The 24889-nt window shown below is 41.7% G+C and overlaps 1 protein-coding gene across 1 annotated transcript in view; it reads left to right on the forward strand.

The window, feature by feature from the left end:
- The window catches only part of LOC140201520 (histone H3), a 57547-nt gene extending 42163 nt beyond the window's left edge, over positions 1 to 15384 (forward strand). Inside the window, exon 3 of the transcript XR_011886895.1 lies at positions 15226 to 15384. The gene's annotated coding sequence lies outside the window, so the exon portion shown is untranslated. The remainder of the gene's footprint in view (positions 1 to 15225) is intronic.
- The last annotated feature ends 9505 nt before the right edge of the window (positions 15385 to 24889 follow it).

Consider the following 24889-nt stretch of genomic DNA (forward strand, 5'->3'; position numbering starts at 1 on the left):
GTCAGGGTTTCCGTTCCACAGCAATCCTTTTAAATCCATCCCTGCTGTTCACCTCTCACACTCCCTCTGTGATACATTCCAAACAGTCACCACTCTGTGGGTGAATTTCCTGCATGAATTTTGGCAGACTGAAGAAGAAGATAAGCCGTCTGTAGTTACCTTTGACATGTTCTTTGCTTCTCAAATCCCTGGGCTGAAGAAGAATGACGTTGATAGATAACCTGCTCCTTCCCAGATCTATTTAACACTTCACTGTTTCCAAAGGGCTGTATCTCACATTGCTGGGTTGTTAGAATACGCAAATGTGTTCTAAAATCTGAAAGCAGAGTGGCGAATTGTTATTTGGATGTTCAGTGGAGCAGGGTGAAGAACCAGAGAGTCAGCATAGGTCAGTGTTTGGGGCTCTGGACAGTGGTTGGAGTAAGAGAACAGAAAGGGGGCATGGTGACAAATGACGATGTAGCAATATTTGGAATCTGATTGACAGAAAAATAACAGTTGACGTTTCTGGCTGAGACCCTTCATCGGGACAGGTCATCTACAGATTTTCTTGTTAGTTCTAAGTTGCTGTGGCAGTGAGAAGCTATAAGATAACTTTGAGATAAATGGATAATGTGATTTTCTACCAATTGAAGTGGAATGTTGAGATCATGACCAATGTTGAGAACCACCTGATGTCCATACCTTGGTAGATAATGGGAATAGTCGAGACTGAGGCCTAAAAGAAAGAACTGGGTCCAACATCCAGTGAGTTGAAATGCCAATTAGCTGAATGAGAAAAAGACAAACTCCTTGTGTCACTTTTGGTTCTTTAACAAATCACCTCTGTTGAATGTCATCTGATTTTGGATCCTTCTGCTAAGTGAGACCATTGTTTCTTCTGTCTGCGTGTATAATGATAATGAACACCTCTGTCTTGGGTAACAAGTGACCTGTAACATTCACACCACAGAAGTTCCACATATTACCAGCCTCCAACAAGGAAGTCTAATCACCTACCCTTGACATTCATTGACATGCCACTGTTGACTTCACCACCATCAATCACCTCAGGGTCACAGTGATCAGAAAGTCTCCAGGAGGTTGGATAGATCTCTACCCAAGTAGAGCAGTGAGACATACCCAGAACTACTAAGCTATAGCAATGGATGAGACAAACTGAGTCAAATCACAGACAGATGACCAGCAGGATTATCTCATTATGATACAGACAGTTAGAATTTGATGCTGGGTCCAGATACCTGACCATGACCAGATAGAAGTTGAGGATTTGTTCTCTTAACTTGTTGGTCTCAATGTTACAGGGTGATGTGGGAGATCACCCTGAAATGCTGACCTTCCCCCATTGATGTTCTTAGTGAACTGTTTACAGGATAGAAAAAAAACAAAGGAGCTGTGTATGACAATCTCAAACACAACAACACATTGATTCTGTTCTGAATGTTTGTCCACCAGCACTTGAATACCATAGATCTTTGAATGTGGCCTTGCAGATTCTAGATAACATCAAGATAGGTACCACACCAGTTGTACCAAGGAAAACCTGGAGATGTGTTCAGTGTAGGAGCGAGATTTGGATTAACCAACCTGGAGATAAATCTTGTAAATTATCTTTGTGTTATTGAAGGAGTGAACATATATTTTCTTTGTAACACCAGTATATCAGTTATCGATACCTGGAAAAGATGCCGTATCTCATCCCAGCTTGACGCTTGCTCTGTGTCTGAATGAAGTTTTCTGTTTTAACTTCTCATTGAAACCCATTGGATCCAGGGCCCTGAGAACACACCAGCAGATCTTCACTCGAGATCAGACACACAACTGCTTGAAGTGTTTTGGGGTGGGGGGGTGGGGTTCTCTATGTTATCTGATCTGACAATGCATTAGAAATTTTATAGCCAGGAAAATTAATTCACCTGTTCAGTGTGGAAAGGGATTCAGCCGTTCATCCAACCTACAGACACCAAGAAGTTAACAGTGGGTAAAATGTCATTAACCTGCTCTGTGTGTGGGAAGGGATGGAATTCAGTCTTGCAACTACAGTAACACCAACGAGTTCACACTGAAGAGAGGCCAGTACAAGGGATGGGACAGACTCTGTCATCCAGCTTCAAGATACATCAGGGAGCTCATGACACAGTGAGACAGTACACTTGTTCTGACTGTGGGAGGAGATTCATTCAGTTGTCCAACCTGAACACACATCATAAAATTTACACCAGGGGAGGTTGTTCACCTACTCCATGTGTGAGATGGAATTCATTGAGTCACCTGAGCTATTGACACATCAGAGATTTCCCACTGGGGAGAGGCTGTTCACCTGCTCTTTAGGTGTGAGAGAATTTCCTAGGTTATCCCACATGCAGACACACCAGTGAGTTCACACCAGGGAGAGGCCATTCACCTGCTCAGGCTGTGGGAAGTGATTCACTGAGTTATCTCACTTTATGAGGTAATAGTGAGTTCACACTGGGAGGCTGCACACCTGCCCTGTGTGAGCAAGGAGGTTTATTCAGTCATCCCGCCTGCTGACAAATCAAGTTCACATAGGGGACTTTTGGATCTCCCCCTCCCCCTCCAACTTTCAAATCCCTTACTCATTCTTCCTTCAGTTAGTCCTGATGAAGGGTCTCGGCCTGAAACGTCGACTGCACCTCTTCCTAGAAATGCTGCCTGGCCTGCTGCGTTCACCAGCAACTTTGATGTGTGTTGCTTGAATTTCCAGCATCTGCAGAATTCCTGTTGTTCACATAGGGGAGACAGTTCAAATAAATCTGTTGAATTTTTAACCATTACGTTTGGCGAATCCAGATGCAAATTGAAGAGTGACTTTTGGTGTCAGATTCTGCTGTTCATCACACCTGGAAATGAACCCTGGTCACTGGGCACAGGAGGGGTTTGTTCTGATGGCATTAGCCTTTAATTGGACTGGAGTTAAATATTGTGGGTGTGTCAGAATTAAATCAGTTCTATTTTAAATCTTGTATCTCATGTCATTACTGACTCAATGTTCAGTGGAGAGGCCGTTCCTACCATCTAGTCCCTGCCAGTGTCTCTGCTCTGTCTCCTCCCATCACTCTTCTCCAATATTTTTATGAATTTTACATATAAGAATACAGAGTACAAGAAAAAAAGATACATCAATACATTATACTAAGTCGTATATAAAGACTCCTTACCCTATATTCATACAGATTAATTAATTTGTAGCATTGAAATATAGCAATTTTATTATATAAAAAAATCTAACCCACTACCAAGACCAAAGCTGATTAGTAAAGAAAAAAAATTCGTCATCACCTGTGCTTTAACAGCAAATCAAAGGTTTTGAAAATAATTCAAAGGTCCCCACAATGTTTGAAAATCTTGGCTAGATTCAGAGATTGAACATCGAATCTTCTCTAAATTTAAACATGACATCACATCATGTAACCATTGAGCGTGAATAGGGGGGGCCGCATCTTTCCATTTAAGCAACAGCGTCCTTCTGGCCATAAGAGACATAAAAGCCAAAATGTGCAAGTCAGATGACTCCAAAATTATATCCTTTCCTCCAACAATACCAAATAAAGTGGTCAAAGGATTATGCTTAAAGTTTCCTTTGAAAAGTATTGAGAAAGTTTGAAATACTTCTTTCCAGTATTTTCCAAGACTCGGTCATGTCCAAAACATATGAATGAGTGTAGCTTCTCCAATATTACATGTATCACAATAAGGAGATATATCTAAAACAAACCGAGACAACTTATCCTTGGTCATATCGGCCCTATGGACCACCTTAAATTGTAGGAGAGAGTGGCGGGTACATAACGATGAAGTGTTAACCAATTTAAAAATTTAATTCCAAGTTTCCTCAGAATTTGAAGTCTGTCAATCTTGTTTCCCAAAGATTTTTAATTTTATCTAAAGAAACGCTTCTCATTCCCAACAGCATATTATAAATATTAGATATAGATCCATTATAAAAAGGTTTCAAATTAAAAATTACATCTAATAGATTCTTATCAGGACTTTTAGGAAATGTACTTATTTGAGACCGTAAAAAATCTCTTACTTGTAGGTATCGATAAAAATGAGTTTTAGGTAAACTATATTTAGTTGACAGTGTTCAAATGAAAAGAGACTTTCCTCTACAAATGAGTCCTGAAAGCATTTAATACCTAATCTATCCTATTCTTTAAAAGCCACATCAGTCATAGAGGGTTTAAAAGAATAATTAGAAAAAATCGGACTCGAAAGAGAAAATCTCAATAAGCCAAGTATTTTCGGAATTGTATTCAAATTCTCATAGTGTGTTTAACTACCAGATTATCAGTTAATTTACTCAGAGACAAAGGAAGTGAGGATCCAAGAAGAGAAATATAGAAAATTTATTAACAGAGTTAGCTTCTAAAAAAAAAACCCTCATCGGGCAACCCTTGCGATTAATGTAATATAACCAAAATGTAACATTTCTTATATTAACTGCCCAATAATAAAATCTAAAGTTTGGTAAGGCTAACCCTCCATTATTTTTATCTTTCTGAAGATGAATTTTATTTAATCTAGACGCTTATTCTTCCATATATAAGAAGATATAATAGAGTCAAGAGAATCAAAGAAAGATTTAGGAATAAAAACAGACAATGCCTCAAAAAGATACATAAATTTAAGTAATATATTCATTTTAATAGAGTTAATTCGGCCAATCAGCGGTAACGAAAGAGGCGACCAATTTGAGAGTATCCTTTTTATGTGATTCAATAGGGTAAGACAATTTTCTTTAAATGGACGCTTATAGTTTTTAGTAATTGTTATACCTAAGTAGGTAAATTGGTTTCTTACATTTTTAAAAGGAAGGTTAGAGTTTGTTGGTATCAAATTATTCAAAGGGAAAGGTTCACTTTTATGTAGGTTTAATTTATAACCTGAGAACTGGCTAAAACTGGAGAGTAAAGTAAGTGTATGGGGTAACAAAGTGTCAACATTAGAAATAAATAGCAGCAGATCATCAGCGTACAGCGAGACTTTGAGAATAGTTTCTCTCCCTAAAATACTGGTGATATCGTTAGGTTCTCAAAGGCAATGGCTAAAGGTTCTAAGGCCAGATCAAAAAGCAAAGGGCTCAACAGACAGCCTTGCCTTGTGCCACGTTGAAGCTTAAATGGTTTGGAATTATCAGAATTAGTGATAACCCTAGCAGAAGGAGCTAAATAAAGTAATTTAATATATTGAATGAAAACAGGTCCAGAATTGAATTTTTCTGAAGTTTTAAATAAATAATTCCATTCAACTCTGTCAAAAGCTTTCTCAGCATCTAGGGATACCACACATTCTGATATCATGTTAGAAGGAGAATAAATAACATTTAATAACTGATGAATATTAAAGTGAGAATATCGATTTTTGATAAATCCAGTTTGGTTATGGAAATGACAGATGGTAAAATATTTTCAATCCTGTGGGCCAAAACTTTAGATAGGATCTTAGTATCAACATTAAGGAAAGAAATTGGTCTATAAGAAGAGCATTCAGTTGGATCCTTATTCTTTTTAAGGATAAGCGAAATGGAAGCCTCATAAAAAGATTGAGGGAGTCTGCCCGACTTGAATGAATCCAAAAAAACTGAACATAAATGAGGTATAAGCAGTGAGGAAAAGGTCTTGTAAAATTCTCCACAAAATCCATCTGGACCCGAAGCTTTCCTCAAATGTAATGATTGCACAGCCTCAACAATTTCTTCAATGTCAGAATCTCCCAGTGGCCACACATTTTAATTCCACATCCCATTCCCATTCTGACATGTCCATCCACGGCCTCCTCTACTGTAAAGATGAAGCCACACTCAGGTTGGAGGAACAACACCTTATATTCTGTCTGGGTAGCCTCCAACCTGATGGCATGAACATCAACTTCTCTAACTTCCGCTAAGGCCCCACCTCCCCCTCGTATCCCATCTGTTACTCATTTTTATGCACACATTCTTTCTCTCACTCTCCTTTTTCTCCCTCTGTCCCTCTTATTATACCTCTTGCCCATCCTCTGGGTCTCCCCCCCCCCCGTCTTTCTTCCCAGACCTCCTGTCCCATGATCCTCTCGTATCCCCTTTTGCCTATCACCTGTCCAGCTCTTGGCTCTATCCCTCCCCCTCCTGTCTTCTCCTATCATTTTGGATCTCCCCCTCCCCCTCCAACTTTCAAATCCCTTACTCACTCTTCCTTCAGTTAGTCCTGACGAAGGGTCTCGGCCTGAAACGTCGACTGCACCTCTTCCTAGAGATGCTGCCTGGCCTGCTGCGTTCACCAGCAACTTTGATGTGTGTTGTTCATTACAGTTGTTATCCTTAGAAGATTCTGAACTATAGTGTTTAGAATAAAATTCTCTAAAAGTATCATTTATTTCTAAATAATCAGGTGTCCTATCACCATTAGCTTTGAATATTTCTTTCATCTGCTGTTTAGCTATAAAGGTTTTAATTTGATCAGCCAATAATTTACCTGTTTTATCTCCATGAATATAAAATTGACTGTTATCTCTTAGGAGTTGGGTTTCAATTGGATAGGTTAAAAAGAGATCATATTTAGTTTTAGTTTCAACACATCTTTTTATATAAGGCAGATTCTGGAGCCAAGGCATACTCTTGGTCTAATTGTTTCAGCTGATCAGCTAAATCACTTCTCTCTGTATTAGCTTCTTTCTTAATACTTGCAGTATAAGAAATAATTTGTCCTCTAATACACGCCTTAAAGACATTCCATCTGATAAGACTAGAAGTCTCCTCTACCGTATTCTCTTCAAAAAAAAGAGTAATTTCTCTCTCCATAAACTTTAAAAAAATCTTTATCAGATAACAAAGTTAAATTAAATCGCCAAAACCTATTTGTTTGAAGAAGACTAGGGAAATTTAAAGATAGGAGCACAGGAGCGTGATCTGAGACAGCAATATCTTTATATTCACAGGATCGAACTGATGGAATTATTTGGCTATCAATAAAAAAATAATCAATCCTGGAATATGTATGAGAGAGAAATGAATATTTCTTGTCTACTGGATGAAAAAAAAACGCCAAGCATCAACAATACCTCATTTCATTAAAAAAGATTTAATAAACACAGCTGATTTATTTAATATCATTAGTTTAGAAGATGAATGATCTAAAGCTTGATCTAAGCAACAATTAAAGTCCCCATCCATCACCAATGATACAGACTTAGATCTGGCAAAAATGAAAAAAAACGCTCAAAGAAACCTGGGTCATCTATATTCGGAGCATACACATTGGAAAATACCATTAGTTTGTTATTTAATTTCCCTGATATTATAACAAAACGCCCATTAGTGTCAGAAATTACTTTATGTTGAACAAAGGGACCTTTATTAACTATAAGGATCGAAACTCCTCTGGCCTTGGCCTGAAATGAAGAATGGAAATGAAGTCCTCCCCATCGATTAAAAAGGCATGAATTGTCACACTTACGTACATGGGTTTCTTGAAGAAAAACAATTGGTACCTCAAGTTTTTTAATAAAGGCAAAAATCTTATTTCTTTTCACGGGCTGATTTAGCCTTTTCTCGTTAAAACTAAGTAAATTAATACTTTGATCCATTTTAAAATTATTTATAAGAAAGGTTAAAGTAGCAATCAGAGAAATGTATATTAAACCCAAATAATAAATCTTGAGATATATTGGCTAAGCAACAGAATTGACTAGATTCCCAAATCAGGTTCAGGAAAAGAGAACTCCCAATCCCTCTCCGTCCTCCCAAAGAGAGAAAATCAGTCAAAGAATAACCACTATCTGCCCCTACTGAAAACATTCCTTAGAAAACCTGTTGGAACTGCTCCAAATAATTCAAGGTTATTTACTGTTCCAACCAAGACTAAATAATATATAGTAAAAAAAAACAAGCTTAGACAGGTTTATCAAACAGAAAGCAAGTATTCATACTGAAAAATATTAAACAGTCATTTTTTTAATATACAGTATTTCTGTTTTGCAAGACTTTTAATCTATTCAATATATGTATACAGTCATTTTTTGAGTCTAAAAATTCTTGCGCCTGCTCCTTCGTCCAAAACCATTTAAGTGATCCATCTTCCATTGTGATTCTCAATCGAGCCGGAAAGGCTTAAAATTTTGGCTGTATAGCTCTGCCATAACTTTTTTAAACTTAACACGTTCTGCCATCACTTCTGATGAAAAATCTTCAACAATACTTCAAATCTTCAAATGGTTCGGCACAGCCAAGAAGGGCCAAAATGCCTGTTTTTGTGCTGTAGTTTCTATGGTTCTATGGTTCTAATACGAATCTTCTGACCTTAGTAGTCAATCATACCTTTTCCACGGGCATCATGAATCAGATGGTCCTTTACTTGAAATTCATGGAAACATATAATGACTGTCTTGGTTTTGATTTTGAAGCAGATCCATAGATAGGCAATCTGTGAGCATGATCAATCAAAGGCAGAGACTTTATAATATCAGGAAATAATTCCATCAAAAGGTTTTCAAAGAATTCTTTAGGATTATCTCCTTCTGTTTGCTCTTTAAGTCCCAAGATTGGTAAGTTGTTCCTCCTACTTAGGTGTTCCAAATCAATAATCTTCTGTCTCAGTATTTCGTTGGACTTGGATTGTTTTTCATACAGCTTTTGCAAATCATCCATTCTCTTGTCCAGTATAGAAATAACCTCTTCATGTTCCTTTATCTTCTTATCAAGCTCAGTTAGAGTTGCTTGAATATCATCTAATTTTGTACCTATTGGTTTAATTTTAGCGCTAATTTGTTGCGGATCAGCCGACGCTTCTTTTCTGAACTGTTGAAACTCCTCAGTAAGCTTTTTAATAGCTTCCAAAGCTGCTTTGGTAGTCATAGTAATATAATAACCCGTCTAACAGTAGTATTTCAAAAGGTTGGAAACAAAAGTAAGTAAGTTAGGAGCACCAACAGAGAGCTGTTACTCCATCAGCAGCCACCAGGAAAACTCTGTAGTGATATTCTTTTCTCTCTTTCTATTCATTCACCTTCCCCTGAAATCCATCCCTGCTGCTCACTTCCGGCTGCCCCTGTGGAGACGGGTTCCGAATGGTCGCCACTCTGGATGAAGAAGTGACGTCACTGATCAACTGGTCTCTGACAACTTGCACTCATTCTTCCTTTAAACTTGATATCCTTGTGCCCAAGGGCCACAGTCCAGCACCTGTCACTGATCTGCTCCGAAACTTTGCTCAGAATTGTCAATTTTATATGGTATTGACCAATTGAAATCTGTGCAGCTTCTACCACCTTGTTTGCAAACACAGAATACCAACCATTATACAATCGTACAGGTAGTAATAACCAACAAAACTATATATTATTTACTCTTTTAAAAAAATTAGTCTGAGCGGAAGCAGCCAATTACACAGGACAAAGCTTCCTGAATACCTTGGGATGTATCTTATGGATTTTGGGTTGCTGAACATGAAAACCACACAAAATTCCCCTACACACAGCAGTTTTTTGAAATTGCCTATACTTATTAAGTCAATTAAAATGCTGCCCACAATGTAAGCTGAATTTTTTTCCTGTCTTGTCCTTGTGTGTGCTCATTATAATAAAGTGATTGTATTTTCAGGAGTATTTGTGATAGCAAAATGTCTCTCCAATGTTGCAACAACCGCAATCCTTGCTGCAGACTTCAACGTTTCTAACAATTCTGAGCCCAGACCAAGATCCCTGTTGCTGACCTCAGTGGTTCTAATTATCCCAAGCAGATTCAGAACCCGGACTCCACCGCCAGCAATGTGGGTTTCTAAGACCTTGGACACCTTTAAAGTGCCGATTGCAACTTCCAGCTCCGACTCCAGGCTGGATCTTGACCAACAATACCTCCAGGCTGGGACTTCACGTGCTACAGTTGGAACCTCCAGTCTCCCCTTCCCCCACCATCACTCTGCAATCCCATGTCTCTCAGGTCCCACTGCCAGCTCTTGGGTCCTCGGAGACTCTATCTTACTTTCACTCCACCTTCCCTGAACACCACAACTTTCCCCTCTCCTCAGACACCATCAACCCCCTTCCCTCTCCGATCCCAGCTCTCATCTGTGCCGGATCTTTGCAATTCTCTCTGACATTCCCCTCTCTGAGGCAGAATGTTCTGTTCTCAGTAAGGGGCTCACCTTCATTCCCCTGCACCCACACCAGTGAGCTTTGCGCCCTCTGTGACTCTGAGTTCTTCTTCCGCCATCTCCATCTCCGTGCCGACTTCTTTGGTGATAACTCTCCAACCCGCTCCAGTGACCCCTTCCTCCATCTTTAACCATCCTCCTCTTCCTGGACTCACTGCTCTGGTCTTCTGCCTGCTCTGGATCTTTTCATTGCCAATTGCCAACAGGACATTAACCGTCTAGACTTTAACACTCCCCTCTCCTATTCCAACCTCAGTGCTTCCGAACGCTCGACTCTCATTCACTACCCACCAACCCTAACATCACCATCAAACCCCCAGATAAGGTGAGTGCTGTCGTAGTCTGGTGGATTGACCTCTTCTTTGCTGATGCCGGGAGACTACTGTCAGACACCTCCTCTTACCCCTTGGTTAGGACACCACTAAGGAGCAACAGGCCATTATCTCCCACACCATCACCAACCTTATTAACTCGGGATCTCCCAACCATCGCCACCATCCTCGTAGTTCCCGCACCCCACACCTCTTGTTTGTACCTCCCACCTAAGATCCACAAACATGCCTGTCCAGGTAGACCTAGTTTCTGCTTGTCCCTGCCCCACCAAACTTGTATCTGCATACCCTGGCTCAGTTTTATCCCCACCCCACCCCCACACCGCCAGTTCAGTCCCTTCCTACCTACGCTCCTGACCCTTCACACGCTCTTGATCTTTTCAATGATTTCAAGTCCTCTGGCCGCAATCATCTTATTTTCACCATAGATGTCCAGTCCCTATACACCTCCAACCCCACCACCACTCTCCTCCATCTGGCGGGACTTGTCCTCACTTTCAATAATTTCTCCTTAAGCTCCTCCCATATCCTTCAAACAAAAGGTGTAGCTATGGGCACTTGTATGTGTCCCAGCTATGCCTGCCTTTTTGTCAGCGATGTGAAATGGTCTATGCTCCATGCCTACACTCCCCAACTTTTCCAAAGGCTACATCAATAACTGCATTTGTGCTGCTTTCTGCACCCACATGGAGCTTGTCAACTTCATCAACTTTGCCTCTAACTTCCACCCTGCCCTCAAATTTACCTGGTGCATTTCTGACACCTCCCTCACTTTTCTTGATCTCCATGTCTCTATCTCTGGAGACGGCTTATCTACTGCTATCTTCTATAGACACACTGATTCTCACAGCTACCTGGACTATAACTCTTCCCACCCTGTTACTTGTAAAAATGCCTTCCCCTTCTCTCAGTTCCTCCATTTCTATCACGCCTGCTTTCAGGATGAGGCTTTTAATTCCAGAACTAAGGAGATTCTCACCTTCTTCAAAGAAAGTTGCTTCCCCTTCCTCCACCATCAGTGCTGCCCTCACCCACATTTCCATTTCATGAACGCCTGCCCACACCTCATTCTCCTGGCTCCCCTCCAAGGATAGGGTTCCTCTTGTCCCTGCCAACCACCCCACCAGCCTCCATGTCTAGAACATAACTCTCTGTAATTTCCACCATCTCCAATGAGATCCCACCACCAAGCACATCTTACCCTCTCCCCCCCAACCAGTTTCTGCTTTCTGCAAGGATTGCTCCCTGCACAACTCCCTTGTCCATTTGTCCCTCCCACACTGATCTCCCTCCTGGCACTGATCCTTGCAAGCAGAATAAGTGCAATGCCTGCCCCTACACCTCCCCCATTACTACCATTCTGGGCCCCAAACAGTTCTTCCAGGCGACGTGATACTTCACCCGCGATCTGTAGTATTCAGTGCTCCTGGTGTGGCCTCCTGTAAAATGGTGAGACCCTACAGAGACTGGGGGACTGCTTTGCCAAGCAGCCATGCTCTGTCTGCCCGAAAAAACAGGATCTCGCAGTGGCCACCCATTTTAATTCTACTTCCAATTCCCATTCTGACATGTCAGTCCATGGCCTCCTCTACTGCTGCAATGAAACAACACTCAGGTTGGAAGAGCAACACCTTATATTCTGTCTAGGTAGCCTAGAACTTGAAAGCATGAATGTTGATTTCTCAGCCTTCCAGTAATGCCCCCTCCACTTCACCATTTGCCACTCCCCTTTTCATCTCTCACCTTATCTCCTTACCTGCCCATCACCACCCTCTGTTGCTCCTGCCCTTTCCTTTTCTTCCATGATCTTTTGTATTCTCCTGTCAGATTCCCCCTTCTCCAGCCCTTTATCTCTTTCATCAATCGACTTCCCAGCTCTTTACTTCATGACTCCCTGCTTCCGGTTTCACCTGTCACCTACTACCTTGGATTTCTTCCTCCCCACTCCCCATCTTCTTACTCTGACTTCTCATCTTTTTTGTCCAGTCCTGATGAAGGGTCTCAGCCTGAAACATCGACGGTTTACTCTTTTCCACAGACGCTGAGTTCCTCCAACATTTTCTGTGTATTGCTTGGATTTCTGGCATCTGCAGATGTTCTCTTCTTTGTGAACTTTCTGTTATATTTGTTGCAAGTATACGATTAAATCCCACAGCCAGAGCATGACTCCTCTTATTAAGAAAGCCAATAAGCTCTACTTTGGGTGTAAAATAGGCAACCAAAACAAAGCCTGGGCTTCTAAGATGTGCTGTCAATCTTAGAGCTTGTCTCAGGTGTCCTCGGAAGTTAATGCCATTCACTGTCCTGCTGATATAGCAAGGACACAAAGATCATGTGATAGACTGCTATTCATGTCTGCCCAGTGTGTCTGGTTTTTCTGCTTAAAACAAGAAATACTTCAATAGCTCAATAGTTCCACTTAATGTCAGAGAATGTATACAATACACAACCTGAAATTCTTGCTCTTCACAGACATCCACAAAAACAGAAGGGTACCAGAATGAATGAGTGCTAGTAAAACAGTTCGAACTGCAAAGCTCCCCCTTCCCCCATGCACAAGAAGCAGCAGCAGATCATCAACCGTCTCCCTACCCCTCACCCATTATTTAAGCAAAAAGCATCAACACCCACCACACTCCAAGCAAGCAATGGCAAAGCCCCCAAAGACAGGCCATGATCTGTAGTACAACAAAAAACACCTCACTGGTTGCAATGTTCTCCGAGTCCTCTCACTTGAGAATCAGCAGTAAACTCTCCTCCACCATCCTGAGAAAGAGAGAGGGAGAGAGCAATTCACCAAGTTCAGAGACCTCTGACAGCCGATCTGCCATTGGGGACATTCCCTTTTCTCCAGCAATGCCTCAGTCAGTGACAGCGGCGTGGAATCGGCTTGTTCACTGGGCCATGGAGACTCAGAACCATGAAGGTGCTCTCATCTTCCAGGCCGTGTCCTTGGGATATTGAAAAGTGGCTGGTTGGTGAGCCCGGGGTGTGAGAACCATTGCCGTAAAGAACCGAAGTTTGAGTGCAGCTGTAGGTCAGGAACTCTGACAGAAACCCATCCAGCTTGAAAAGGGGAAAGCAGACACTAAAGGAGGAAATCCTTTGAATACCTAAATCTTCCTTCAGCCTGGGGACCCGTGCTGCATTATGATAGTCTCTCAATAGTGAAGCCACCAGAGACATTAGAGGGCAGACAAAGATACCATGATGTATTGGCCAGCAATGGGGAACGGCACTGATACAGATTTTGAATCCTTTATGTTGAGTAAGCCTCACCTGATAACTTGATCTAAGTTAAATGACGAACAAGATAAAATCTGCAGACGCTGGAAATACAAACAACTCACACAAAATACTGGAGGAACTTAGCAGGCCAGGCAGCATCTATGGAAAAAAATACAGTTGATGTTTCAGGCCAAGACCCTTCAATGGGTCTGGAGAGTAAAAGATGAGGAGTCAGAGTTAGAAGGTGGTGGGGGCGGGGGGGGCGTGTGCAAGGGGAGGAAGAAACACAAGGTGATAGGTGAAACTGGGAGGGGGTGAAATAAAGAGCTGGGAAGTTGATTTGCGAAAGAGGTACAGAGCTGGAGAATGGGGAATCTAACAGGAGAGGACAGAAGGCCATGGAAAAAAGGGGGAGGAACAGCAAAGGGAGGTGATGAGCAAGTAAGGAAATAAGGTGAGAGAGGGGAAAGTTGAGTGGGGAATGGTGAAAGGGGGGAGGGAGGCATTACCAGAAATTTGAGAAATTGATGTTCATGTCATCAGGTTGGAGGCTACCCAGACAGAATATAAGACGTTGCTCCTCCAACCTGAGTGTGGCCTCAGCATGACAGTAGAAGAGGCCATGGACTGACAGGTCAGAATGGGAAGTGGAATTAGAATGGTTGGCTACTGCAAGATCCTGCTTTTTCTGGCAGACGGAGCGTAGGTGCTTGGCGAAGCGGTCTCCCAATCTACTTTGGTTCTCACTGATATACAGGAGGCCACAATGGGAGCACTGGATACAGAAGATGATCCCAACAGACTCACGGGTGAGGTGTCACCTCACCTGGAAGGACCGTTTGGTGCCATGAATGGTGGTGAGGGAGGAGGTGTAGGGGCAGGATAAGTGCCAGGAAGGAGACCGGTGAGGAAGGTTGAATGGTAGGGAGTCATGTAGAGAGTAATCCCTATGGAAAGCATAAAGTGAGGGAAGAAGGGAAAGATGTGTTTGGTAGTGGAATCCAATTGGAGATAACAGTATTATGAAGAATTATGTGCTGGATGCAAAGACTGGAGGAGTTATAGGTGAGGACAAGAGGAACCCTATCCCTGGTGGGGTGGAGGGAGGATGGGGTGAGGGCAGTTGTGTGAGAAATGAAAGAGATTCTGATCAGGACCTGGTCCGGGACTTGGGTTTGTCAAAGGCAAAAGCAGAATTACTCGGTCCAAGATTGCATGAATGGAATCTGTTGTCACCAGGCACAAAAATTTCCATAAAGGATTTTGATATATTTGAGACTGGTCTTTCCCAGAATAACTGACGCCAAGTTTAGGGAAGGCATTTTTTGGTCTGCAAATCAAACAATTCACCAATAATGGGCAATTCAAATAATTTCAAGGGTATTGTTGAAAATTTTCTTGGCAACAATACAGAGCACCAAACTACGGGCAGCTGGTTGACAAAATGCTTCAAGCATACAAAACCATGAAGTGCAACATGTCACTAAAGATTCATGTTCTGCATTCCTATTTAGACTTCTTCCCTGCAAATCTTGGCACTGTCAGTGACGGGCACGGTGAAAGATTTCATGAGGACAATGCGGTCATGGAGAAACTGAATCAGGGCAACTGGAATCCATCAATGCAGGCTGATTATTGTTGGACACTTAAGCAGGAAGTCTCAGACACTGAGTACAAATGAAAACCATCAACAAAACATTTTAACTTAGTTTAATTACTGCAAAGTTTCAGCACCATTATGCAATTAAATGCATTATATTCAATAAAAGTTAATTTATTGTTTCTCTGACTTCCTACGTGAAATTGTATTTGTTTTCAGCTTCAAGCAACATGTTGTAACCACACAACAATTCTGAGTAAGCAGCACTTTTGAAAAGATTTGCTGTCCAGTGTTATATGTTAGTTCTAGTTAGTTATTGGTCATTTAAAATTGTGTGTTTTTCACTCCTTCACTGAGATCTTCATCTTCTCTTGGTGTCCATGCTGTATAAAGAGGAGCCACTCTTCCAAGGACCTTGCTCTGTACAACTCCAGATGATCTTAAACCTCAACGTGGCTCAGCAGCCATGGGAGGGTCCCTCGATTTCACACTGGGGAGAGACTGTTCACCTGCTCTGTGTGTGGGACGGTATTCATTCAGTCACTGAGCTACAGACACATCAGAGAGTTCACACTGGCCGGAGTCCTTACAACTGCTCTTTTTGTGTGAGAGAGTTTCCTTGCTCATCCCACCTGCAGACACACCAGTGAGTTCATACATACCTGTCCTGTATGAGGAAGGAGGTTTACTCGATCATCCCACCTGCTGACAAATCACCAACTTCACACAGAGGAGATAGTTTAAATAAATCTGTGTTGAACTTTTAACCATTATGTTTGTTGAATCCAGTTGCAAGTTGAAGAGTGACTATTGGTGTCAGATTCTGCAGTTATTGCTACTGTTTATCACACCTGGAACCAAACCCTCGTCACTGGACACGGGAGGGGTTTGTTCTGATGACATTAGTCTTCAGCTGGAAAGGAGTTAATTATTGGGGATCTGTTACAAATAAATCACTTCTAGTTTAAATCATTTTCTTTCAATCAATTCTCTTTTAAATCGACACAATTTACCCGCACAAAGTGCTGAAGGAACTCAGCAAGTCAGGCGGCATCTATGGAGGGCAATAAACTTGATGTTTCTCCCCCAATCACCCTCTCTCCCTGCCTCAGGATCTCCCCCAACCCCCTATTTTTAGGTCATCCCTCTCACCAGTCTTTGTGTTGCTCTCCACTCCTCTCCTCTACCCCTTCCCTCAGTCACTCACTTTCCTTTCTCTTTGTCAGCCCTTCCCTTCACTAGGACACTCCCTGACGTTTTCTCGCGATTATCAGTTGACGCATTCCCCTACTCATTCTGAGACTACCCAATCCCTTCCTCATCACCTTCATCTCTTAGATCACCCCCTTCTCACAACCCCATAACTTCCATCACTGAGTTACCCCTACCCCTTATAAATCCCTGCTCACTCCTGTCTCTGGGTCACCCCTTCCACATCCCCCTCAGCCTGTTCTGTTTTAGCCCTCCCCCCTCACCACACCCACCCCTCCCACTTCCCCCCCACCCTTAGTTTTTGCACTTCTGCACCTGCTCTCTATGCTGCCCTTTTCTAAGCTTCTCCCCTTAACCCCACCCTCTATCCATCTCTGGGTTACCCTCTTGCCCACCACTCCTACCATTTCTTGGTCGGTAGTCAGTTCAGGTCCACTTAAAGCTTCCTCATCGTCCCTGTTGTGCTTTGTACTCCAAAACATAAAAACTAAATTGTGGAGAGAATGAATTATTTGAACAAAGAATGCTTAATCAAACGGTATATGCACACACACAATATTTCTGCAATATTAATAGATTAGTTTTTCTGTTATAGAGTACAAAACATAACAAGTACACCTCTTCAGGAGGGGTCAGGTGGAATGCATTGATCCAAATGTTGTATGTGGACTGATCCAGAAGATGCAGGATAATTAAAATGAAATTGGACACTGGCTCAGCTGTTTCAGTCATTCCACAAAATCGGATTGAATGGAATTTCAAAGATACTGATCTGAATCCTGCAGATATCCAACTAACAGTAAAGAAAACTCCGGTGCGAATAACATTCGTAACAACCACCAAAAAGAGGGCCAGCATTGTGGGGCCATGATTGGCTGAGACAACTAAACTCGATTGGAGATTCATCCACCAGTTGCATACCACATTCCCTGTGAAAAAGTCAACTGGAAGTGCTAATAAAGGTAATGGATAATGCCACAGCACTGTATAGGGATGGTGTTAGAAAACTCAAACATATCAAGTGTAAAACATTGTTAAATAAAAATGCCACACCAAATTTTACAAAGTCTGTCTGGTTCCTTATACCATCCATGATAAAGTAGCCAGTGAGCTGGATTGCATGGAGACTGAAGGAATTCGTTCCATAGTTGAGTGATGCCCATGGACAACGCCAGTGGTCCCGGTAGCCAAGAAGAATGGGTCTGTCAGGATCTGTGGTGATTTTAACTTCACCATCAACCCTGTACTGAAAGTAGATCAATGTCCTCTACCCAGGATAGAGGATATCTTTGCAAACCTTTCTGGAGGAAAATATTTCAGCAAAGTGGACTTAGCTGAGGCCAACCTGCAAATAGATGATTTCAAAGTGTTTCTCACCATAAAAAACACAAAGGGCTTTATCACTATAATAGGCTTGTTTTTGGAGTAGCATCTGCTCCTGCTCTCTAGCAGAAGGCTCCAGACCATGTGCTGAAAGGACGCCCAGGCACTCAGTGTTACCTAAATGACACCATTGTTATCAGTAAGGATGGCAAGGAACATCTTCAAAATTTCAAGACAGTGTTAAAACGATTAGAAGATTATGGGCTCAGAACATGATGCAACAAGTGTGAATTCTTTAAACCAAGGATTACTTACTGTGGTCACTAAGTTGCAAAACTATTTCAAAATCCAAACAAAACAATTGCTGCTTGCCTGTGACCGTACAGATTCGTTACACTTCCATGATGTGCCCATGGCTCCAAAGATTGCTCCAAACATCGAAGCATTTAGTACATCCTTTACTAACATTAGCAAATATACAATTAAGCATAATTGAGCATTCTCTCAGCATTATTCGGTGGTCAACAAAAGATATGATCTTCGCTGGTCCCAAGCTACAAAGTGCCATGAAATAAGCAAGAATACATAACTTATTCTCTTTGCTTTTACCACACCCCCATTCATGTGAGTGGTTACCATAGGGAAAGTAATAAAGTCGCAACACAGAATAGAAAGCAAATAGAGAATAGGTTCATGGATCCTACATTCCAGCCCCTTAATTATTATACTGTAATAATTACAATTACATGTTACTACGGTACAGGAAACATGAAATCTCAACATTTACACAAATGTCCTCTTTTGGTAAGCAGTCTGTCCTGGATTGAGATCTTCTCCTGTGAAACCAGGTGGTCCCTCTTCACTGCATTCAGGAAAAGCTGTCTTGAATCTGTTGCCAACACTCATTTAAATGCAACACTGAAGCCCCATTAACTGTCAGCTCTGGCTGAGCATAGTCTCTTCCACCGCTATGGTCTCCTTTCAATGGTCCATCAGCAGTCCAACCCAGCATTGTTCTGATTGTGTAGAGTCCAACATTAACACTGCAAATTACTTGTAATGGTTCCAATGCCACACATACATTTACCCCGATTAGCAGCTCAATTTCAGTAAATAAACATGCTTCAGGTGAGACCATTCCTGAAGATCTCTCTGACGAGGAGTAGGAAGGCATAGACATTAGGCAGGTCACAATAGTTTTCACTATCTAAGTCAGCCACTTCCAATCCTGAAAGGAAGTAGCTATTTACAACTTTCTCTTGGCCCACAGTGCATAAGAGAATGAATGGGTGTTCCTTTTCCTGTCAGATTGAGTTTGTTCATGAGGCTCACTGTGCAGAACACTGCTGTACTTCCTTGATCTAGGAAAGCATAAGTAATCACTGTCTTGTTATTCTTCTTAGACTTCACCTGAACTGGAATGATAGGAAGTTTACAATCATGATCACCAGCCTCCGTAAGGCCAGTAGATACTAGGGTGGTACTCGCTGCTGTGTTTGCTTATTTCGAATCTACACACTCTCATCAGGTCCAGGTTCAGTTTCAGCTCCACTTTCCACAGGAGCCACAGAAGTGGCAAAACAGCTTCCTTTAGTTTGAGAATGAATTTGTGATCCAGTTTTGTGCACACCTTCACTTACTGTCAATGATGTAGCATTGTATCTTTTTCCAAACACTGGGTATGTCGCAATCTTTACTTGCCTTTCGATAAAATCCACAATGTCAGTGACAGTAACCTTATGGTTGTACCTTTCTGGCAGTTTACAAGCTGCTGGTCTCCATTTCTCCAAACTTCATCGGGGAATTCATTGTCAACAATCCTTACTTTAGCAGCCATGTCCAACTCAGGCATATCCTGCACATCTCCCATGGTAATGGAACAGCTTCTAAGAAAAAGACTGTAGTCTTGAAGAGCTTCTACAGCTTCTGATTTGATATGTGGCCTAGAAAGAGGCCTTTCCACGTAGACCGCAGCAATTTTGTGCTCTACACCAAAATGTTTCTGTAGTAAAGCTTGGGCCTTTAGAGATCCTTGCTCTGGGCTGGCCCACTGACAACGTTTGACAAGCTCTCTAAGGTATCTTTCAGTGAACAGTTTGAGAAAATAAAGATAGTCACGATAATTATCGGTCCTGTGTTCAAAGCTGTTGTTGAAAGCCCTCATAAATGAATCGCCATCGACAATGTGAATCTCTCTTTCAGGCAGGGATACAATCTGTTGTGGTTGTAGCACTATGCTTGTTATTTTCTTTTGTGTTCTTGTGGCCTCAAGCGTGGCATTTAGACCTTTATTATCTGAAACACGATTGCCTTCATACTGAAAATCAATGTTCTCAGAAGCACCTTGTGTTACTGGACATGGCAAAGGTTCAGAGTACCTCCTTGGTGCAGCCTGAGAGTGAACTGCCTCTTGGGGTTCTAAATCATGACTCATACACATTTATTCCTTAGACTCCTTGCCATTGGATTTTCTCTGTTATATATCAACATTGAAACACTAATTGGAGAACTGCTCTGCTGGAGCATGTTTAGCACAAACAGCACTTGAAGCCTTTGCACTTTAACTTTGGCCATCTTGCCTGCAATTTTCTCCTGCAACTTAAGCTGTTCCATTTTTCTCCAAAGCTAATATTCCACACCTTTTTGGTTTCTCCAAAGCTGTTCCATGTTTTCTTCCTGGTCTCTACAAAGCAATTCTGTCTGTTCTGCCAAGGTGTGTCTATCCCTCAGTATCTGTTGTATTGTGCATAACTCAGCAAAATCAGCCTCCAACTTAGTCAGAATCAGGTTTAATATCACTGGCATACGTTGTGAAATTTGTTAACTTTGCAGCAGCAATACAATGCAATAAATGAAAATAGAGAAAAAACTGAATGACAGTATCATCACAAGCCTGGGCGGAAGGTATGGAAATCCTGAGATGCCCAGTCGTCAAGATCCCCCTCTCGGCCTCACTGGTGTAGTCCAAAGGAAAGCTCATGAAGCAATACGTTTGGCACCAGCTTGGCTACAGGAGCTGCCAGAAGGATGTTCAATGACATCCAGCCGCCTTAGGGGCTCCACTCCGGATTTGCTGTCTGGGTTTACTCCCATTGCCTCCACCTCTCCTGAGGCTGCCTATAAGGCAGTGGGACTATTAACTGACAGCTGGGGATCTGGTTCATAAGCACCAGGGCGTGTCCTACGTGCTGTGTGTGCTGGGGCCAGACCTCCTCCCTGTCCTCTGTAGTTCAGTCTGAGTCTGAAAGGAGTTCAGTTACCATGTGTCACCAGTGAGGAGAAACCACATGCAGAAAAGATATATATAAAATAGTTAAATTGAAATAAATAGTGCCAAAACAGAAATTTAAAAAGTACTGAGGTTGTGTTCATGGGTTCATTGTCCATTTAGAAATCGGATGGCAGAGGGGAAAACGCAGTTCCTGCATTGCTGAGTGAGTGCCTTCAGACTTCTGTACCTCCATCCCGATGGTAACATTGAGAAGAGGGCATGTCCTGGGTGGTGGAGATCCTTAATGATGGACACCAGCTTCCTAAGGCACTGCTTCGTGAAGATGTCTTGGATACTACAGAAGCTAGTACCCAAGGTGGAGCTGACTAATTTTACAAGTTTCTGCAGCTCACTTCAATCCTGTGCAGTAGCACACTCTCCCCAACCCCCACACCATACCAGACAGTGATGCAGCCTGTCAGAATTCTCTCCATGGTTCATCTATACAATTTTTTGAGTGTTATAAGTGACAGACCAAATCTCCTCAAACTCCTAATGAAATATAGCCGCTGTCTTGCCTTCTTTATGGCTACATCGATATGTTGGGATCAAGTTAGATCCTCAGAGATATTGACACCCAGGAACTTGAAATTGCTCCCTCTCTCCACTTCTGATCCCTCTCTGAGGCCTGGTATGTGGTCCCTCATCTTACCCTTTCTGAAGTTCACAATCAGCTTTTTGATCTTGAGTGCAAGGTTGTTGCTGTGACTCCTCTCAACCAGCAGGTATATCTTGAATATCTATGCCTACCAAATCACCATCTGAGATTCTGCCGACAATGGTTGTATCATCAGCAAATTACTAGATGGCATTCTAGCTAAGCCTAGCCACACAGTCATTGGTATAGAAAGAGTAGACCAGTGGACTAAACACACATCCGTGAGATGTGCCTGTGTCGATTGGCACCAAGGTGGAGATGTTATTACCAATCCACACAAATTATGGTCTTCTGGTTAGGAAGTCGAGGATACATTCACAGAGGGAGGTACAAAGGCCCAGTTTCTGTAGCTTTTTGATAAGGACCATTGGAACGATTTGCACCAATGTGGTATCAGATGCATGGGTTGCTCTGCTAGTGACTGCAGAATGTGCTGCACACACGTTGGACACACTGTCTTTAACTTTATCTGTAGTCACAGCCCGTTCTTTGTCTTAGTAATCTCCCCCAGGGAATTGACCTTCAACGTCACATGTTTGATTAAGTTTTCTCTTAGTCTTGTCGGCAAGATTACTGCTTCCAGCTGAACTCATTTTGTCTTCCAAGTGCACAAACCAGTTAAGACAATGGCAGTTCAATTCTTCAGCTTTTAACAATGGAAACAATTTAATTCTTCAGCTTTTCAACAGAACCAAGGGTTGAACTCTTCAGGCAAACACCACTATACACCAATTGTACACAGCAGTGTTTGACCATACAAAACTGTCTTTCAAATCCAAAAACCCACAGCGTAAATCACCAAAAGGTCAATACTTGCCACAATCTGCTCTGGGCTGCAGTGCTTCTAATTTTTTGGAGACATCCGAAAGCTGATGTTCATTTGGTATAACTGTCAAAAACCATTCCTGACACAAATGCAGTGGCAAAACTAATCCAAAATCAAAACAGAACAATTATCCCTTGCCTGGGATTGTAGGGACTTGTTTACTTGCGTGGCGCACCCACAGCTTCAACGATTGCATCAACCATCAAAGCCTTTATTTGATCCTTTATTAGCAATTAACAAATATACAATTAATCATAATTGAGTGTTAACTCATTGTTATTTGGCAGTCAGTAAAAGATCCAACCTCCACCTGTCATAACTTATTCCCTTCATTTTTACCATGTCTCCCCTAATGTGACTAGTTACCATGATAAATGCACAACACAGAAATCAAAACAGATAGGGAACAGATACATAGTTCTTACAGACACTATTGATTCACAAACATGCTGAGAAAATTCAAGCAGTAGTGGATGCCCCAAGGCCAAAGGATGGACCACATTTATGCTCCTTTTCAGCATTCGTCAATTCCTGCCAAACCTGGCTACTATGCTTTACCCCTTGAGCTTGGGAACAAATGGCAATGGACAAAGCAGTGTGAGCTGGCTTTCCAAAAGGTAAAGGAAATGGTGACCTCAGACACCGTACTCACACATTATGATCCAAATTGTTCAGCAAAATTTGCCATGCACTGTTCAGCATGCCTGAGATTGTTTCGCAGCCACAAGTCTCATCTGCCAAGCAGAATGATACCCCCTTGTCAGGAAAGAAGTTATGCAACAAGAGTAAGAAAGCCTCCACAACAATTAAATCTTTAGGTCTGACTGGAACAAATTAATATTTTATTTAAAATACAAATACAGTAAGTTTAGATCCCTTCTACATTGAGCTAAACTATAGAAGTTAGTTATAACTTCAGAGACCTGGCTTACTTGAAAGATCAGATTAGGACAAGAAGGTGAAATACACTGTAGCAGTGACAAACAGATTTGAAGCTCTGACAGTGGAGAACACACCAAGCTGGTTGAAGTTTAAAAAGGCAGTGCTGGATGTGTCAAATGAGTGATAATGAAAATGAGAAAAGAGAAGAGAAAAGGTTGACAGATTTGCTGGATGATATTTATGATAGCGGAGAAATACCTGAGGAGATGAGCAAGTCAGTAATTATTGAACTGTCATAAAAACCTAGAGCAGTTGAACATGAGTTACACCAGACAATTTGACGAGTCATGGTGTGAAAGTCCTGTTATGAATCATTATGATGAAGGCAAGAAAAATCATGGAACTGGAGATTGTGCAAGAGTAGTGTGTCTTCACTGAAAATAGTGAAAGATAAAATGCAGTCTTCCTCCTCAGAATGATTTGTGAGCACTCAATTGAGGTCCAGAAAGACCTCTACCTATCTTTCATTGATTACACCAAAGGTTTTGATAAGGTGAGACATGAAGAGCTTATAAAAATCCTTCAGCACTTGGGCATTGATAGGAACTGTATTAAATCATCAGAAATTTGTATTAGGAACAAAGAGCAGGATTGAGAGTTGAACATGAGACATGTGGTTTTGACCAGATAAAGAGGGGAGTCAGACAAAATAACAAATGAGAAAGTGTTGTGAAAAGCTGGAATAAGAAACATAAAGTTGTAGTGGTAGGGGATTTTAATTTTCCATATATTGATTGGGACTCCCATACTGTTAGGGGTCTAGATGGTTTAGAGTTTGTAAAATGTGTTCAGGAAAGTTTTCTAAATCAATATTTAGAGGGAACAACTAGAGGGGATGCAATATTGGATCTCCTGTTAGGAAACGAGTTAGGACAAGTGACAGAAGTCCGTGTAGGGGAGCACTTTGGTTCCAGTGATAATAACACCATTAGTTTCAACTTGATCATGGACAAGGATAGATCTGGTCCTAGGGTTGAGGTTCTTAACTGGAAGAAGGCCAAATTTGAAGAAATGAGAAAGGATCTAAAAAGCGTGGATTGGGACAGGTTGTTCTCTGGCAAGGATGTGATCGGTAGGTGGGAAGCCTTCAAAGGAGAAATTTTGAGAGCGCAGAATTTGTATGTTCCTGTCAGGATTAAAGGCAAAGTGAATAGCAATAAGGAACCTTGGTTCTCAAGGGATATTGCAACTCTGATAAAGAAGAAAAGGGAGTTGTATGACATGTATAGGAAGCAGGGAGTAAATAAGGTGCTTGAGGAGTATAAGAAGTGCAAGAAAATACTTAAGAAAGAAATCAGGAGTGATAAAAGAAGACATGAGGTTGCCTTGGCGGTCAAAGTGAAGGA

Source organism: Mobula birostris, chromosome 8 (genome assembly GCF_030028105.1).
Source record: "Mobula birostris isolate sMobBir1 chromosome 8, sMobBir1.hap1, whole genome shotgun sequence".
Lineage (NCBI taxonomy): Eukaryota > Metazoa > Chordata > Chondrichthyes > Myliobatiformes > Myliobatidae > Mobula > Mobula birostris.